The sequence below is a fragment of the Bufo bufo genome, chromosome 6 (assembly GCF_905171765.1).
Source record: "Bufo bufo chromosome 6, aBufBuf1.1, whole genome shotgun sequence".
NCBI lineage: Eukaryota > Metazoa > Chordata > Amphibia > Anura > Bufonidae > Bufo > Bufo bufo.
In genome coordinates, this window is record NC_053394.1 from 195,223,491 (window position 1) to 195,244,342 (window position 20,852).

A 20,852-nucleotide genomic window follows, 5' to 3' on the forward strand; every position below is an offset into this window, starting at 1 on the left:
CCCCCCCTCCCCCCCCCCATCATTGGTGGCCAGTGCGGATTCCCAGTATTAATAAATATGACCAGTGCGGCCTCACCTCTTCCCCCCCCCCCCCCATTATTGGTGGCAGCGGAGAGTTCCGATCGAAATCCCAGTTTAATCGCTTGGGCTCCGATCGGTTACCATGGCAGACAAGACGCTATTGCAGTCTTGGCTGCCATGGTTACTTAGCAATAAATAGAAGCATTATACTTACCTGCGACTGCGAGCTGCGATGTATGTATCCGGCCGGGAGCTCCTCCTACTGGTAAGTGAAAGCTAAAAGCAATGCGCCGCACAGACCTTTCACTTACCAGTAGGAGGAGCTCCCGGCCGGTCACATACATCGCAGCTCGCAGTCGCAGGTAAGTGTAATGCTTCTATTTATTGCTAAGTAACCATGGCAGCCAAAACTGCAATAGCGTCTTGGCTGCCATGGTAACCGATCGGAGCCCAAGCGATTACTGGGATTCCGATCGGAACTCTCCGCTGCCACCAATGATGGGGGGGAAAGAGGTGAGGCCGCACTGGTCATATTTATTAATACTGGGAATCCGCACTGGCCACCAATGATGGGGGGGGAGGAGGGGGGAAGAGGTGAGGCCGCACTGGTCATATTTATTAATACTGGGAATCCGCACTGGCCACCAATGATGGGGGGGGGGCAAAGAGGTGAGGCCGCACTGGTCACATTTAATACAGGGGAGGGAGGGGGTCTGCCCCCTGCTGCCTGGCAGCCCCTGATCTCTTATAGGGGGCTATGATCTGCACAATTAACCCCTCAGGTGCAGCACCTGAGGGGTTAATTGTGCAGATCACAGCCCCCTGTAAGAGATCGGGTGCTGCCAGGCAGCAGGGGGCAGTCATGTACACAGTTCTCAGTATATTCTAACTAGAAGCGTCCCCATCACCATGGGAACGCCTCTGTGTTAGAATATACTGTCGGATCTGAGTTTTTCACGAAGTGAAAAATCAGATCTGTAGAAAACTTACTGGGAAACCGCACTATCCACCAATGATTATAGTGGGAGTGGGGCCGCACTGGTCACATTTCTGGGGAGGAAGCCTAATTTCCAGGAACGGAATCCGCATAAAACGGAGTTTATCCGTCAGTAAGCAGCTTTACAAAAGTCGCACGTCCTTACGAAAAAGTCGCATGTACTATTAAAAACTCTCATAAGATAAGCATGGTCCTCACTGGAGTGAACTAGCGCATTTTTTTGCCACTTTTTTGCGACTTTTTAAATAGTCCCAATAGTAAACGTGTCTAGAGATTCATTTACATAAGAAAACACACCCACTTTCATAAAACTGGCGAGCATAGTGCAGAGCAGAAAAAAAGTCGCAAATTTGTGCGCAGTTTTAGCGTTTGCGCATTTTCTTGCGACTTTTTCACTCCATTATTCTGACTTGAGCTAATGATAAATCTGGCCCCATGTCTTATTGGTCTGGAGAAAAATTTAACATTTCTTCCTGCCATTATTTGCTGGTTCATTTAGCGTTACCCAGGGTGCACCACGGGGAGGCGAACCAGATGTACACCCCATACCGTACCGTCACTTCACTAGACAGGTACATCTCAGCTCTGCTGGCCAATATCCGATTGCTCAGACCCCACACACATACAACAGGAAAACAATTTGATCTTATAACGTGAACATTAAATATAATATTTCCAACCTTCTAAGGGCTCTTTCACACTTGTTCTTTTCCGGCATAGAGTTCCGTCGTCGGGGCTCTATGCCGGAAAAACCCAGTCTTAATTCCCTCATCCCCTCTGAGGAATTTTCCCTGCAATACACCACCATAGATCACGCCATTACCGCTATCATTCAAGCAGGGGTGGGAGCCTGGCTCAGTAAAACCGACATTACCAACGCCTTCAAATTACTACCAATCCACCCCACACTGTGGCACCTGCATGGCATCAAGTGGTCCGGGAACTACTATTTTTTCTCCCGGTTAACCTTTGGGTCCAAAAGTAGCCCAGCTATTTTTGACACATTTGCCGAAGCTTTATGCTGGTTACTGTTGAACATAGCCAGATGCCCTACGGTATTACATTACCTGGACGATTTCCTACTAGTCGAGGAGAACACTTCCCCTCCTACTAGTCTCAAAGCTACCACTAAGCTATTTGAGCAACTAGGTGTACCCATATCCCCCAAGAAAACAGAGGGGCCAGACACGGTTATCACTTTTCTGGGTATCCAATTAGACTCTGCCACCATGCAAGCGAGCCTACCACACGATAAGATATTGAATATTCTCACTTACATAAACAGCTACCTTCAGCTCGGTACTTGCAACCGCAAAGAGCTACAGTCTCTGCGCTCTGCTGGGATCACTAAATTTTGCCATGCAAATCATACCTCAAGGCCGCGCCTTTATATCACGATTATTGCATCTTTTTCCACTTTTTCTACATGACACACACAGGTTGTCCTTAGATACCCAAGCTACGGCAGATCTAAACATGTGGAAAAGATTTTTATCCACTTGGAATGGTAAAAGCATGTTCCTTCCTCAATTGACTGACTCATCTCCCACCATTTGGTCGGATGCGGCATCTACCACGGGTTTTGCAGCGATTTTTGGGAACAAATGGCTTTGGGGCAGCTGGCCTTCAGCAGTTCAGGATTTGGAAGGGTTTTCCACTACCTCAGCTCTTTTTGAGATCTATCCCATCGTGGCGGCTGCCGTAGCATGGGGTCATTTATGGGCAAACATGCCAGTTCGTTGCTACTCAGATAATCAGGCAACCTGTCACATCATTAACAAAGGTCGTTCCAAATCCCTTACGATCATGAAATTTCTGAGGAAACTCACTTGGTTGGCAGCTTGTCATAATTTTTTCCTATGTTGTTTCCATGTTCCAGGTGTATGTAACACAGCTGCTGACAATTTGTCTCGCTTTAAATTTCAGGCGTTTCATCAAGCACTCCCGTCAGCGGCGCCCACAGCCACCATCACTCCAACATTTCAACAACTCATACTGGACTAGAAACCATCGTGCAGCATAGCAGGACATTGTCCCCATTGGCACTTTCAAACAATACACACAAAACATACAACAGAGCTTTCACACTATTCAAAAGATTCCTTCTGGAACATAACATCATGCAACCATTTGCTATGACATCTTTTTTGGGGTTTGCTTCCTTTTGCCACCTTAAACTTAAAATGTCATATAACACCATCAAACTCTATCTTACTGGCATTCAACACCACATGCTAATCTTACACCCAAATAACAACAGTTTCATGGCCTCTCACCAAATCAAGACCATACTCAGAGGTATTCAGAAAGCAGAACCCACACATACGGCCCAGAGGCTACCCATAGATAACCATATCTTTAAAGCATTATCTAACCTGCTTGACTTAAAACCGTTTTACACCAATACAAACTCTATCATCAAGACAGCAATATACATAGCTTTCTATGGATTTCTAAGACCGAGAGAATTCACTACAACCTCCACGACCCAAACTACTCCTTTCCTCCTCTTTTCCCACTTGACAAAACATATGGATCATTAAATCCTGACTTTACCTCACTCCCAAACCAGTCAGCACATACCCGTAAACATTCCGTACTATCCCACACACAACAGATGGTGTCCAGTCAGGGTTCTTGATGGCTACATACAGCATCATAACTTTCTACCCTCACAACCAGTACTCACCAGTACAACCTTCATGACCTACGTCAGGTCTTTGCTCACCCAACTGGGCCTCAACGCAGCCAACTACTCAGGGCACTCCTTTCGTATAGGAGCCGCGTCCACAACCTCCAGTGTGAACATCCCAACTCATGTTATCAAAACACTGGGGCGCTGGAAGTCATCCGCTTACTCACGGTACATACCTAACCCAGTACAAGAATTAAGAGATGCTTTCAAAAACATGTCTGGTTGATAAAATGTATATGTGTTGGTTGTCTGTAAAGAAATTTGTTTGCTTCAATTTTTGCCCTCTTCTTTCTCAGGCCTACCTCATCGTCGGTTCCGTCACACCACAACCAACTTGCTCTTTTATTATCCTACATTTATCCATGGTATTTCGCACTGTACTATCATAAGCACCTAACACAAATATATATATATATATATATATATATATATATATATGTGGTGCCACCACCACCTAGGGGCGAATAAATGCAATGATCTCAAACAGCCTGGTAATAGGAATTACAGCTTGATGCCACAATACATTATATACACATATCAAAAGTTTAAAGTGCCCACGACCATCACTGAGTGGGACACTGCACTCATCACTAGTTATGTTTGCCATTTCCCAATGTTTTGGGGCCTCCCCAAATAAAAATAAATTAAAAAATTAAAACCCCCCCACAAAAACAGTGTTGGCTACCTCCACTTCCTCCTCCGCCTCTTTCACCTACACTGCCAGGTCCACAGCCTCCTCAAGCTCCTACTCCACCTGGACCGCCACCTCCTGGTTTAAGATTATATATATTTTTTTCTATTCTATGTTATTTTAAGTAATTTCCCTATCCACATTTGTTTTCAGTGCACTTGTCCTGTTCTTACCCCAATTTTGCTTCCTTTTGTAGACCTCTTGCTCTTACTACAACTATTTTACAGAACCAAAGTGCAGATCAAGTTCTGGTACCCAAACCGAAACCAAACATCCACGGGTCCGCTCATCCCTAACCTCAAAGAAATTGTTAAAGGGGATATTAATTATTGATATTTATGCAAATCTCAATAATTAATATTCATGAATAGGCGTGAGTCGTCTAGTGATAACTCCGCCTATTTATACCTAAATAAACAACAAACACTACTGATTACCTCTGATTACATATACACTACACTGAACTACACTACGTGCGACTTACTATCACTATACTACGGCGGCGACTACTAAAAACACCATACACTGTATTATGAACAATAAGGAATATTTATTACACAATACAATTATACAAGTCTAACAATACGCTATATCTATATATATTCATGGATCAATGGATATGAATATATATATATATATATATATATATATATATATATATATAGACGTACACACACCGCAGTATAGAAACAGTACTACAATAAACACAATACAAGCCTAACTACACTACACAGCACAATCCCAAATTCCACCCCACATACTATCTATACATTACAATAATACATTCATACACACAAATATCAGTAACCCACCCGCCTGACTAATCACTGTCCCTACGGGGTACAAGGGGTTAAACACAATGGTGGCTCTGCAGGGGTTAATACCTGCAGGCCAAGGGACACAGGGTTCTGGGAGGTTAATGCTCTGCAGACTTGCAGAGCAGGGGTACAGAGCATTGAAGGGGTTAATGCTCTTCAGACTGGGGCAGCAGGGTAGGGGATCAGCAACCATGCTGCTGGGGTAACATGGGACAGGCAGTGTTGGGGTTACTGCTGGAGGTCTGCCAGGGTCTCAGCAGGGGTTAATGTGGCATATCAGGGGTTCTACCAGGGTAGTGGGGTACATGAGGGATCCTGGGGGAACACAGGGGGATTAGGCTCAGGGCAGGGGAAGGTAAGGGTAACCAAGGGTTATAGGGGGAAACCAAGGGAACACAGGGGTTGGTGGTGTAAGGGTTAATCAGGGCGTTGGTGGTATATGCAGGGGAATCAGGGATATGCAGGGGAATCGTTGGTGGTATAGGGCAGGGGGATAATATATATATATATATATATATATATATATATATATCGTTGGTGGTATATATACATATATATATATCGTTGGTGATATAGGGTAGGGGGATAAGGGTTAAATGCAGGGCAGGGGATCGTAGGGAATCAGGGAGCAGGGATACTTAGCGGTGATATGCTCGTTGTCCAGGGGGATGATGCTTCTTCTCCGGGTGGTCTTACCTGGCTCCTGAGAGGAGCGCCGCCGGTCTATTTAAACTTGGCGGCGCCCGCTCGCAGTCCTCCTATTGCCGCCGTGCGCATGCGCACCGCCGGCCTCAACACGTGGGCCGGCGCGGTGATATGACGTCACCGCGCCGGACCGAGGATCTCTTTGTTCCCATGTCTCTGTTAGGCGCACCATCTCCGGCGCGGCCGGAGATGGTGACAAGGGGCAGAGGATCTTATTGATCCTCTGTCCTTTGTAGAGGCCGACGCTGGACATAATTGACATAATTGTCCAACTGTCGGTCTCCTCCACCCACCCAGCAGGCGCATATGAGCGGGATTCCGGCCATATATGCCCATAGATGCTTGGGGCACATCTATAAGCATATATGAACGGAAATTATTCACATAGGGGCAGGAATAAGCCCTCCTATATACTGTATAGGGGCACATATATATCCACAGATTTCTGGGCCACATCTATAGATACATATGTGTCCATACCCCTGAAACCCACCCCTATAACATGCCCTACATACATAGAGATGCATGCGGCCAAGGGGGCACACATACATCTCCATGTATGCAATGCATCCCAACTGGACGGGCCCAGAAAAAGGGCCCATATATATATATATGCATATATGTCAGGGCATATATACATATATATACTTAAATATGACACTTCCCTCAACAATCCCCCTGTTGTCTGGAACACGACAATAAACATTGGGGAAGTGTTGGGATATATTTGCCCCCTCAACCCCCCTCTTGGTAACAGTTCAGGAAGGACTGAAGTAATATGACCCTTAGGTACCTAGTCATCACCCATCGCGCACTAACACCTCCGACCTGCCCTTCAACGTAACCAGGCGTCTCCATCCACAGAATACACCGTCTTCTTCTCTGGAACTTTCTTGGTCTGTGGTCTGTCAGTGTCAATCTTCAGGTATCAGCCTCTCCCAATGACTCTGGAATGGCTTCACCCTCACAGTCTATAGGTCGATCCACGTAGCAACCGTGGACTGGCCTCCTTTCGTTTTTGCTGTCAGTGTCGATCTTTAGGTACCCGCCGCCGTCCCCATCTTCGTCTTTCTTTAGTCAGACTCTGGGATAGCTTCACACTCACGATCTCCAGGTAGTACGGTCAACCGTGGAATGGCTTCCTGTTAGTAACGGCACGACTTTTCATCCGACACTGCTTCTTCCATCTTGATTGAAGAATCAGTTGTTGGGGAGGTTCTCCCATGGACGGATACGTAGGTCTTTACAAGGCAGGTCAGAATTTCTGGTAAGAAGTGATGTCATGGTACCCAAATTCTAACTGCGGGAAAGAACACCGCACTCCCTGACATTCAGTCCAACCCTTACAAACGTCACCGTTCTTGGGGTTAAAGTGGCAAATGAACTTGGTAAAGGAGGGGGGGCCTGTCCCTAGGGAATCTACTCTTCCCCATTCACACAAAAACAGGTCACATCCCTCCCAACACCACCAAATTCCATTAAATGTGTGTACCCATAGAGACTCATGCAACATGGCCTATCTCCCTACACCTCCAAAAACACAGGTAGGTCATAGACCCCCGTGTCAATGGGAAATGACTATAGGATGCAAATGTGTACAGCCAAATTATAACTCACCGCAGTGCGTTGGGCGAGTTTCCCTGGGTGTGGGCTGTCACACATTTGTACCTAGAGTGTCTATGGGTACACAATCAACCAAGAAACAAAATCAATAAATCTACAATGTGCTATGGGGTTTCAGGGTGGTACAAGTTATAAATCCTGAACCCTCATAGGGAACAAAGTGTGTCCATGAAATTTTTGGCTACAGGACAATGTTTGAGTTATGTCCTGAGCCTCCTCCTCCGGTTAGTTCGGTAAAGTTCTGTCTGGTTCTGGTGTATTTGGTCAATAAGTCCCTTGACCCTCCGATATGACGATGACCAGAACCAGAAGAAGTTTCACTGGGTGAAACAAGTGATAATAAGCTCTTCCACCCGAACATCTCCAAGTCTTTCTCCAGAGCCTGAGATAATGCTCCCGCTGGATTGTGGCACAGTCCTCCATCTCTAGAACACCTCTAAACAAAGGTCGCTTGGTTGCCAAAATCCAGTGAGATCCTCTGGAGCCTCACAAGAGTGTCAGGGGGGATAGCTGGTCTCTGTGGCGTCATCTGGGTTTTTCCTCTGCTCCATATAAACACACCTATGGCAGAAGAAAATACCAGGCGCTCCTGGGGGATTTCTCCCCTCACGGTGCAATTAGATGTCAAAATTCCCAGCACCAATACCTTTGACCCATGAGTAGAGAAAGGTATTGGGCTGCCCTTTATCTCACAGGACCCCTCGTTATCCTAACACTGGTGTCTGAACACCCTACCTTCAGAGGATCGCGTCCTCTGCTACACATCCCTCTGCACCAACAGATAAGGATGGCCATCCTACTAGGTTAGGATAACTGAAGTGAGCTGTGAGCAAAGCACCATCTTGTTATTGATGGCACCGTATCCCCGTCCACTCATGTGTACCCAGGCCGATTTCCCCCTGTGATCCTGCCTTGTGGAGGCCCGCAGAACCAATGGCATGAGTCATGCCCTGGCTCCCCAGGGCTCCACAACACAAGAACACAGTCCATACTCTGCTGCCAAACACTCTGCGTCCAATCCCTATCAGAGCTGTGCTACCTGCTCGGACTAGAATTAAGTGCGCAGCACAACATTAAACCAATGTTGTCTGTCCGCCCCAGTCCCCAGTGTAACACAGCCCTACCGAAAACCTTGAGAACAACAGTGTTATCTGTATCGATCTGAGACCCTGGCTGCCCAGAATAAAATCACATCATCCTTTGTGCAGGATTTCCCGTGTGAAATTATCTGCTCGCGAACCTATACGTTCTCGATCCACAGTATAACACTGTTCCACTCCAAGGGGACACAAGAATGAATAAAAAACAGCAGCGACCGGACTCACAGCAAGGAATGTAAACGACAAAAATCAGCATAGTGGAACACATTCGCAGACAAGGACTACCACCATCAACATCAAGAAAAATGTACAGTACTAACAGATAACAAAAAAACACAACATGGACACACACAGGGAACAAACGGTGTAACAAATAGTACAGGGGTGTCAAATGTTGCCTAGCCTAGCTTGGCCATTCTGATCCCTCAACAGCTGGTGATGCTGCCGAGGGGTAACCCCTTTATGGCCAAGCTGACTAGACCCCACTGCACAATTTGTTACCTGGCTAATACTACTGTTGGACACATTGCAATTACTTGCACAAGGGCAATTCCTTGCAATGTGTCCTTTGTTCCCACACCTGAAACACGTGACTTGGTTTCCTGTCCTGTGTGTTATGTTCCTATCTGTTTTGCAGTGTCTCGCTATGTGACCTAGGCCACCACATGCAAAACATCTGATGTTTGCTCTGCATGGCCCAGGTCCATCTACACTGCAGCCGTGCTCCCTTCTCCTGAATTGTTCCATCCTCAGGGACGCACTCTTCACCACAGTTCTTTTTCCCAAAGTCAGGGAAAAATCTCTGTTAGTCTGGACAGGCTTGGTCTGGTGATTTGGCCTGTCACAGACTACTCTCCCCCCTTTTTGCCCTGCACAGGGCAAAGTTTTGGGAGATTCCGACCCTGACTTTATGGAAAAAGAAAGGGCCGGCACCAACTTGGTGATAACCTGTTGCATGCCAGACATTAGCTGGGACCTTACAGCAACCTGAGCCTTCAATTTGGCTACCATCACGTCAGTAGACTCAATTTCCTCCTTCTGCCTCTGCAGCTCTACTAACTGTGACTCTATCCTAGCCACCTGTGCATCTCGGTCAACAGTAGACTGCACATTCTCCGCCAGCTGTGCCTGCAATGTCGAAACCTGGTCCGAATTACTGGCACATCATTGGCAGTGAATGTTCGGAGGAATTGTCTCCGTTGACCGAGACACCAGTGCAACTTCCTTTGGCTTCCAGATGCTAACCTCAAATGTTTGCACAAGTTTGGCTAGCATCCAAAGCCGTCTGGTGGCCTTGTTCAATACTGTCCGTTTGTTAACACAAAGCTTGTCGTAACTACAAGCCTGTGCTAACAAATCGGACCACAGCATTTCTGCTGACTTGTGAGTGGTGGGGAGGATGGGGTTAAATGTGCTGTGTTTAGCTAGCTGGTGTAGTGTGGAGAAGTCCATACTCACGTTTTGATGAGAGGTCATCTTCCTTGGTGCTGTCCTTTGTTGTCCCTTGTGTGCTGCGTGGAGAATGTTCTGTAGTATCTGGAACGCCTTCTCCCGCTCAGCCGGACTTCTCTGTTCAGCTCCAACGGTGATGGTCCTCTCTTCAGTGACGTATGCAACGACTTCTCTCCAGTGTTCAGTGGGCGTGCAAGGCAATCAGAAAATCGTTAATACACAAATCAGAAAGATTTAAATTCTCTGCTATAGAGATTGCTCTGTGTTTGGTTCTGATTGAACAAAACGCTTTACCTGTACGAACCATCAGGCAATGGACGCTCAGAATCCACTGAACGCGTCCCTCCCGCCTGACTAGTTCACAGCGTAAGCGATTTTTTTCACCAAAAACAAACACAGAAAACAAATTCCTAGCAGTGGGCCTGGCTCGCCAATGTTAAAGGGGATATTAATTATTGATATTTATGCAAATCTCAATAATTAATATTCATAAATAGGCGTGAGTCGTCTAGTGATCACTCCGCCTATTTATACCTAAATAAACAACAAACACTACTGATTACCTCTGATTACATATACACTACACTGAACTACACTACGTGCGACTTACTATCACTATACTACGGCGGCGACTACTAAAAACACCATACACTGTATTATGAACAATAAGGAATATTTATTACACAATACAATTATACAAGTCTAACAATACGCTATATCTATATATATTTATGGATCAATGGATATGAATATATATATATATATATAGACGTACACACCGCAGTATAGAAACAGTACTACAATAAACACAATACAAGCCTAACTACACTACACAGCACAATCCCAAATTCCACCCCACATACTATCTATACATTACAATAATACATTCATACACACAAATATCAGTAACCCACCCGCCTGACTAATCACTGTCCCTACGGGGTACAAGGGGTTAAACACAATGGTGGCTCTGCAGGGGTTAATACCTGCAGGCCAAGGGACACAGGGTTCTGGGAGGTTAATGCTCTGCAGACTTGCAGAGCAGGGGTACAGAGCATTGAAGGGGTTAATGCTCTTCAGACTGGGGCAGCAGGGTAGGGGATAAGGGCAGCAACCATGCTGCTGGGGTAACATGGGACAGGCAGTGTTGGGGTTACTGCTGGAGGTCTGCCAGGGTCTCAGCAGGGGTTAATGTGGCATATCAGGGGTTCTACCAGGGTAGCGGGGTACATGAGGGATCCTGGGGGAACACAGGGGGATTAGGCTCAGGGCAGGGGAAGGTAAGGGTAACCAAGGGTTATAGGGGGAAACCAAGGGAACACAGGGGTTGGTGGTGTAAGGGTTAATCAGGGCGTTGGTGGTATATGCAGGGGAATCAAGGATATGCAGGGGAATCGTTGGTGGTATAGGGCAGGGGGATAATATATATATATATATATATATCCATATATATATATATCGTTGGTGATATAGGGTAGGGGGATAAGGGTTAAATGCAGGGCAGGGGATCGTAGGGGAATCAGGGAGCATGGATACCTAGCGGTGATATGCTCGTTGTCCAGGGGGATGATTCTTCTCCGGGTGGTCTTACCTGGCTCCTGAGCGGAGCGCCGCCGGTCTATTTAAACTTGGCGGTGCCCGCTCACAGTCCTCCTATTGCCGCCGTGCGCATGCGCACCGCCGGCCTCAACACGTGGGCCGGCGCGGTGATATGACGTCACCGCGCCGGCCCGAGGATCTCGGAGCGCGCTTCCAGGGGGGGGGGATCCTTTGATCCTCCTGCCTGTGAAGCGGACACCTACCTCCGGCGCTGTAATTACAGCGCCGGAGGTCAGCCACTCACAGGGGCATGGGAACTCTTTGTTCCCATGTCTCTGTTAGGCGCACCATCTCCGGCGCGGCCGGAGATGGTGACAAAGGGCAGAGGATCTTATTGATCCTCTGTCCTTTGTAGAGGCCGACGATGGACATAATTGTCCAACTGTCGTCTCCTCCACCCACCCAGCAGGCGCATATGAGCGGGATTCTGGCCATATATGCCTATAGATGCTTGGGGCACATCTATAAGCATATATGAACGGACATTATTCACATAGGGGCAGGAATAAGCCCTCCTATATACTGTATAGGGGCACATATATATCCACAGATGTCTGGGCCACATCTATAGATACATATGTGTCCATACCCCTGAAACCCACCCCTATAACATGCCCTACATACATAGAGATGCATGCGGCCAAGGGGGCACACATACATCTCCATGTATGCAACACATCCCAACTGGACGGGCCCAGAAAAAGGGCCCATATATATATATGCATATATGTCAGGGCATATATACATATATATATACTTAAATATGACACTTCCCTCAACAGAAATTATGGCCTTGAAAGAACACCTAGAGAAAACCTGCTGGAAGATGTTAAGCTTCAGGTTCTATAAAGGCTTATGTAAAACTGACTTACCAGATGTGCAGTGGATGAAAAGTAGAATGTGCCCATCTTGTGGGTCCATCACTTTAGGGCCCTTCAGACCCTGCCAGATCAGATGTAAATAACGTTCCATGGCAATTCATTATGCAATATTGGGGGGCATTTTATAGACACTGGGGGGCACTACAGGGGGGCCATTATATATACTGGGAACAATTCATTTGCTGGTTCCCCGCCTGGTATGTAAATTAATACCATCGGCACAGGTAAGAGGAGAGGGCCCTGTTTCTAAAAAAAAAAACTAACTTTCTCCCATGATCAGTGGTGCCTCATTACCCGATGAATGAGTGGCACATTTACATGGCCAGATTGTTGGGAATGAGCACTTGCAGGAACAATTGTTCCCCATGATCTGCCTGCATATAACTGCAGCGATCTCCTTCACTGATCTAGCAGCCAACTGCCAGGAAGGAACGCTTCCTGCATTGGTCACACGATGGTGAAATCATCGCAGGTTCTCAAGCACTGCCTTTTGCACTGATTGCATGACTGTGATGTCATCACAGGTCCTTCAGCTCTTCCAGTGCATTAGATTAAATTGTATTGCTGTCCTGAGGACAGCAATACAGTTGTATCTATCTGGTAGTACATTCAGGCCTAGGGCTAAGGCCCCGAATGTTTTAGCCTAGCAACGTCCCTGCTGTGCTGTAAAAGCAGTAGAAAATGGCACAGAAGCAATCTCATGTTTCCTGTGTGTTGGGACAAGATGATGTCAAATTTCCCTCCTTCCAATTTTTTATTTTTTTGCAGAAGTAAAATACAGAAAAAATATGGATGCAATATGGTTGCAAAATACATACTGGAATGAGTGCAGAGCAAAGAAAGACAAGTATGTGTGCATGAGTACTATGGTGTGCCTGTTATTCAATTGCTTGTTGACAGGTAAGGAACCAAAAGTCACAGTGTAGCTTAAAAGTATCATTACATTTGTATTAATGTCTAGGAAGTACTGAAGGGATTGGTGGAGGTCCCCTTGTTCCGTTCCTAGAATTTATCTTTCAGCAAGGGCTTGTTCACACGACCGTGGTTTGGTTCCACATCCGAGCCTCATTTGTTGCGGCTTGGGTGCGGACCCATTCAGTGCAATGGGGCCACAAAAGATGCGGACAGCACTCAGTGTGCTGTCCGCATCAATTGCTCCGTTCCGTGGTCCCACAAAAATTATAGATCATGTCCTATTCTTGTCCGTTTTGCGGATAAGAATAGACATTTCTATAATGGGCCGTCCATTCCGTTCCGCAAATTGTGGAAAGCACGCGGGCGGCATCCGTGTTTTGCGGATCCGGAATTTATAGACCGCAAAACACAGCACGTTCGGGTGAACAAGCCCTAAGGTTGTCAAAATATATTTTCTATGTTGAAGGAAAATAATTACTGTACAGTCGTGGCCAAAAGTTTTGAGAATTACATAAATATTGGAAATTGGAAAAGTTGCTGCTTAAGTTTTTATAATAGCAATTTGCATATACTCCAGAGTGTTATGAAGAGTGATCAGATGAATTGCATAGTCCTTCTTTGCCATGAAAATTAACTTAATCCCAAAAAAACCTTTCCACTGCATTTCATTGCTGTCATTAAAGGACCTGCTGAGATCATTTCAGTAATCGTCTTGTTAACTCAGGTGAGAATGTTGACGAGCACAAGGCTGGATATCATTATGTCAGGCTGATTGGGTTAAAATGGCAGACTTGACATGCTAAAAGGAGGGTGATGCTTGAAATCATTGTTCTTCCATTGTTAACCATGGTGACCTGCAAAGAAACGCGTGCAGCCATCATTGCCTTGCATAAAAATGGCTTCACAGGCAAGGATATTGTGGCTACTAAGATTGCACCTCAATCAACAATTTATAGAATCATCAAGAACTTCAAGGAAAGAGGTTCAATTCTTGTTAAGAAGGCTTCAGGGCGTCCAAGAAAGTCCAGCAAGCGCCAGGATCGTCTCCTAAAGAGGATTCAGCTGCGGGATCGGAGTGCCACCAGTGCAGAGCTTGCTCAGGAATGGCAGCAGGCAGGTGTGAGCGCATCTGCACGCACAGTGAGGCGAAGACTTTTGGAAGATGGCCTGGTGTCAAGAAGGGCAGCAAAGAAGCCACTTCTCTACAAAAAAAACATCAGGGACAGATTGATCTTCTGCAGAAAGTATGGTGAATGGACTGCTGAGGACTGGGGCAAAGTCATATTCTCCGATGAAGCCTCTTTCCGATTGTTTGGGGCATCTGGAAAAAGGCTTGTCCGGAGAAGAAAAGGTAAGCGCTACCATCAGTCCTGTGTCATGCCAACAGTAAAGCATCCTGAGACCATTCATGTGTGGGGTTGCTTCTCATCCAAGGGAGTGGGCTCACTCACAATTTTGCTCAAAAACACAGACATGAATAAAGAATGGTACCAAAACACCCTCCAACAGCAACTTCTTCCAACAATCCAACAACAGTTTGGTGAAGAACAATGCATTTTCCAGCACGATGGAGCACTGTGCCATAAGGCAAAAGTGATAACTAAGTGGCTCGGGGACCAAAACGTTGACATTTTGGGTCCATGGCCTGGAAACTCCCCAGATCTTAATCCCATTGAGAACTTGTGGTCAATCCTCAAGAGGCGGGTGGACAAACAAAAACCCACTAATTCTGACAAACTCCAAGAAGTGATTATGAAAGAATGGGTTGCTATCAGTCAGGAATTGGCCCAGAAGTTGATTGAGAGCATGCTCAGTCGAATTGTAGAGGTTCTTAAAAAGAAGGGCCAACACGGCAAATACTGACTCTTTGCATAAATGTCATGTAATTGTCGATAAAAGCCTTTGAAACGTATGAAGTGCGTGTAATTATATTTCACTACATCACAGAAACAACTGAAACAAAGATCTAAAAGCAGTTTAGCAGCAAACTTTGTGAAAACTAATATTTGTGTCATTCTCAAAACTTTTGGCCACGACTGTATATCATCATTATAACATAGTAACATAGTAACATAGTTTATAGGGCTGAAAAAATACATCTGTCCATCCAATTCAGCCTGTTATTCTGCAAGTTGATCCAGAGGAAGGCAAAAAAAAAAATGAGGTAGAAACCAATTTTTCTCACTTAAGGGTAAAAAAATTCCTTCCCGACTCCAATCAGGCAATCAGAATAACTTCTTGGATCAACAAACCCTCTCTAGTAGCTATAGCCTATAATATTATTACACTCCAGAAATACATCCAGGCCCCTCTTGAATTCCTTTATTGTACTCACCATCACCACCTCCTCAGGCAGAGGGTTCCATAGTCTCACCTCAGCTCTGCTGGCCATTATCCGATTGCTCAGACCCCACACACATACAACAGGAAAACAATTTGATCTTATAATGTGAACATTAAATATAATATTTCCACCTTCTAAGGGCTCTTTCACACTTGTTCTTTTCTGGCATAGAGTTCCGTCGTCGGGGCTCTATGCCCGAAAAATCCTGATCAGTTTTATCCCCATGCATTCTGAATGGAGAGAAATCCGTTCATGATGTCTTCAGTTCAGGACCGGAATGTTTTTTGGCTGGAGAAAATACCGCAGCTCTGGGCAAAAATCCTGAACACTTGCCGCAAGGCCGGATCCGGAATTAATGCCCCTTGAAAGGCATTAATCCGGATCCGGCCTTAAGCTAAATGTCGTTTCGGCGCATTACAGGATTTAACGTTCAGCTTTTCTGAATGGTTACCATGGCTGCCAGGACGCTAAAGTCCTGTCTGCCATGGTAAAGTGTAGTGGGGAGCAGGGGAGCAGCCCACCCACCGTCCGCGCGGCCCCCGGGGCGCCCCAGAGCGACGCCAGGGCACCCCACGCGCATGGACCACTCGATCGCATGGATCACGCGATCCATGCGCATGGGGCGCCCCGACGCCACCCCGGAGCGCCCCAGGAGCCGCACGGGCGGCAAGCACACTGCTCCCCCGCTCCCCACCACTACCATGGCGACCAGGACTTTAATAGCGTCCTTTCAAGGAAAATCCCAGCAGTCGTGTCTTCAATCAATAGGATATTTATTTCATCAAATTAGAAATGTCCACAATCCTGGACGCGTTGCGGCTAGCATGCCTTCATCAGCAGATACAGGTATACAAAATGACCTGGTTTATATAGAGGGATATACTCCTCCCTTCATGACAACATCTCCCTCTCCCATTACCTACACAGGTGATGGGAGGGGTGTATAATTAGCAATGAAAAAACGCCCATTAGTAAATCACAAAAAATGGGTCTGTGTCTCAGATTATACTTCACAATCACATGTATGCAAAAAAATGTAATATTCACCGAATATTAGAAGTCTGAAAAATAGAACATAAGCATAGTATTAGCTTGTTAGATATGCATAATCTCATAGTCCCTATTAAGGCCTCTGGGATGTAAAGTATCCAACGTGTGGATCCAATACGCCTCTCTGCGCAGTAACAGCTTCTTTAAATCACCTCCTCTCCTAGGTCTTTTGACCTGTTCCAAAACTTGAAATCTCAACTGAGCAATCCCATGTTTGCACTGTTCAAAATGAGATGGAATAGGTAACAATAAATTTTTTGTACGAATGGTCGATTTATGTTTCCCAATGCGATCCCTAATCGTTTGTGTAGTCTCCCCAATATATAATAGGCCACACGGGCACTTTATTAAGTATATCACATTAGTAGATTCACATGTGAAAAAACCTTCAATAGAGAAGGGGCGCCCACTATGGGGATGAAAAAATGTAGAACCTCTGATTATATGGGAACATTGGGAACAGTGCAAACATGGGAACGTGCCCTTGCGTTGCGTCGCTAATACAGATTGTTTCAGGGTCTTCTTAGTACTTCCAATGTCTGAATGTACCAATTTATCCCTATAACTAGAATTTCTCTTATTGCATATCAGAGGTGGATTTTTAAACTCCTCAATAATAGGGTAAGCCTTCTGTAACAGAGGCCAATGTTTCCGGATAATATTATCTAATTTCTGGTTATAGGGATGAAATTTATGTACCAATGCTACCCTAGAAGATGTATCTCTAGATGATTTACCAGATTCCATAAGTGTTGTTTGTGTTTGACTCAGGATGGAACGGGGATAACCCCTTTGTTCAAATCGCTGAGTCATTTCATTCATCCTGACAGATTGCATGTCAGGGTCAGATACAATGCGCCGCACTCGTTGATACTGAGATTTAGGGATTGCTCTTTTCAATGCTGGTGGATGAGAGCTTGTGAAGTGAAGAATGCTGTTCCTATCCGTATCCTTCCTAAATAGATCTGTAGATAACCTGCCATATTGATCCTTTATCACCATGGTATCTAGAAAACTAACTCTTTCACTATCTTGAACCAATGTAAATTTTAAACCCTCGTATGCATGGTTAAGATGGTCAAGGAAGGTTAAAAGGGTCTCATGTGGCCCCGCCCATATGCAAAAGATGTCATCAATAAATCTTTTCCAAACAAGGACATTATTTGAATACCATACGGTGTTATATACTTTTAATTCCTCGAATTGTGACATATATGCATTTGCATTAGGCGGGGCCACATTCGACCCCATCGCGGTCCCCCGCCTTTGTAGGTAAAAGTCATCTTCAAACATAAAGTAGTTTTCATATAATACTAATTTCAATAGTTCCAACAGAAATTCCTGTTCATCCTGAGTATACTGACTCCTACCTAATAATGATTTGACTGCTTCAACACCAGTGGCATGGTCTATAGAGGTATAGAGACTTACCACGTCTATAGTTACTAATAGACTGTCAGATGGAACTGTTTCTAAATTGGCTATTGTGTTGAGAAAATGCTGTGTGTCAGACAAAAAAGATTTTGTATCCTTAATTAAAGGAGTCAAAGTTTTTTCCAACACAATAGCCAATGGTGATAATATAGAACCTACAGAAGCCACAATTGGTCGCCCTGGGGGGTCAATTAAGGTCTTGTGTACTTTGGGCAAAACATAGAAAACTGGGGTAATCGGTGTGTGATTAATCAAAAATGTGTGTAATTTACCATCAATAACCCCTAAGGATAAATATTGGTTAACTAATTGCATAATTTTATTTTTGATACGAAACACCGGATCCCCTGATAATTTCATATACGTCTCTTCATCCGAAAGTTGACGCATTATTTCTGTAACATATTTTGCCCGATCCATGTCTTTGTTAACTAAATGAATATAAGTCTCTATAGGATGATACACCTTAGGGGGTATGAAGCGCTTCATACCCCCTAAGGTGTATCATCCTATAGAGACTTATATTCATTTTGTTAACAGAGACATTTAGAGCCAGCTGGATTCGATAAAGAGGGGACAATTGCGTTTTTCACATAATGTGACATTGCAGGAAAATATGGCCATTAGGTCATTGATGGAGGATAAAGGTCTTATTTTGAAGCCTGCGGATAAAGGCGGTGCTATTGTACTAATGGATCGGGCAAAATATGTTACAGAAATAATGCGTCAACTTTCGGATGAAGAGACGTATATGAAATTATCAGGGGATCCGGTGTTTCGTATCAAAAATAAAATTATGCAATTAGTTAACCAATATTTATCCTTAGGGGTTATTGATGGTAAATTACACACATTTTTGATTAATCACACACCGATTACCCCAGTTTTCTATGTTTTGCCCAAAGTACACAAGACCTTAATTGACCCCCCAGGGCGACCAATTGTGGCTTCTGTAGGTTCTATATTATCACCATTGGCTATTGTGTTGGAAAAAACTTTGACTCCTTTAATTAAGGATACAAAATCTTTTTTGTCTGACGCACAGCATTTTCTCAACACAATAGCCAATTTAGAAACAGTTCCATCTGACAGTCTATTAGTAACTATAGACGTGGTAAGTCTCTATACCTCTATAGACCATGCCACTGGTGTTGAAGCAGTCAAATCATTATTAGGTAGGAGTCAGTATACTCAGGATGAACAGGAATTTCTGTTGGAACTATTGAAATTAGTATTATATGAAAACTACTTTATGTTTGAAGATGACTTTTACCTACAAAGGCGGGGGACCGCGATGGGGTCGAATGTGGCCCCGCCCTATGCAAATGCATATATGTCACAATTCGAGGAATTAAAAGTATATAACACCGTATGGTATTCAAATAATGTCCTTGTTTGGAAAAGATTTATTGATGACATCTTTTGCATATGGGCGGGGCCACATGAGACCCTTTTAACCTTCCTTGACCATCTTAACCATGCATACGAGGGTTTAAAATTGACATTGGTTCAAGATAGTGAAAGAGTTAGTTTTCTAGATACCATGGTGATAAAGGATCAATATGGCAGGTTATCTACAGATCTATTTAGGAAGGATACGGATAGGAACAGCATTCTTCACTTCACAAGCTCTCATCCACCAGCATTGAAAAGAGCAATCCCTAAATCTCAGTATCAACGAGTGCGGCGCATTGTATCTGACCCTGACATGCAATCTGTCAGGATGAATGAAATGACTCAGCGATTTGAACAAAAGGGGTTATCCCCGTTCCATCCTGAGTCAAACACAAACAACACTTATGGAATCTGGTAAATCATCTAGAGATACATCTTCTAGGGTAGCATTGGTACATAAATTTCATCCCTATAACCAGAAATTAGATAATATTATCCGGAAACATTGGCCTCTGTTACAGAAGGCTTACACTATTATTGAGGAGTTTAAAAATCCACCTCTGATATGCAATAAGAGAAATTCTAGTTATAGGGATAAATTGGTACATTCAGACATTGGAAGTACTAAGAAGACCCTGAAACAATCTGTATTAGCGACGCAACGCAAGGGCACGTTCCCATGTTTGCACTGTTCCCAATGTTCCCATATAATCAGAGGTTCTACATTTTTTCATCCCCATAGTGGGCGCCCCTTCTCTATTGAAGGTTTTTTCACATGTGAATCTACTAATGTGATATACTTAATAAAGTGCCCGTGTGGCCTATTATATATTGGGGAGACTACACAAACGATTAGGGATCGCATTGGGAAACATAAATCGACCATTCGTACAAAAAATTTATTGTTACCTATTCCATCTCATTTTGAACAGTGCAAACATGGGATTGCTCAGTTGAGATTTCAAATTTTGGAACAGTTCAAAAGACCTAGGAGAGGAGGTGATTTAAAGAAGCTGTTACTGCGCAGAGAGGCGTATTGGATCCACGCGTTGGATACTTTACATCCCAGAGGCCTTAATAGGGACTATGAGATTATGCATATCTAACAAGCTAATACTATGCTTATGTTCTA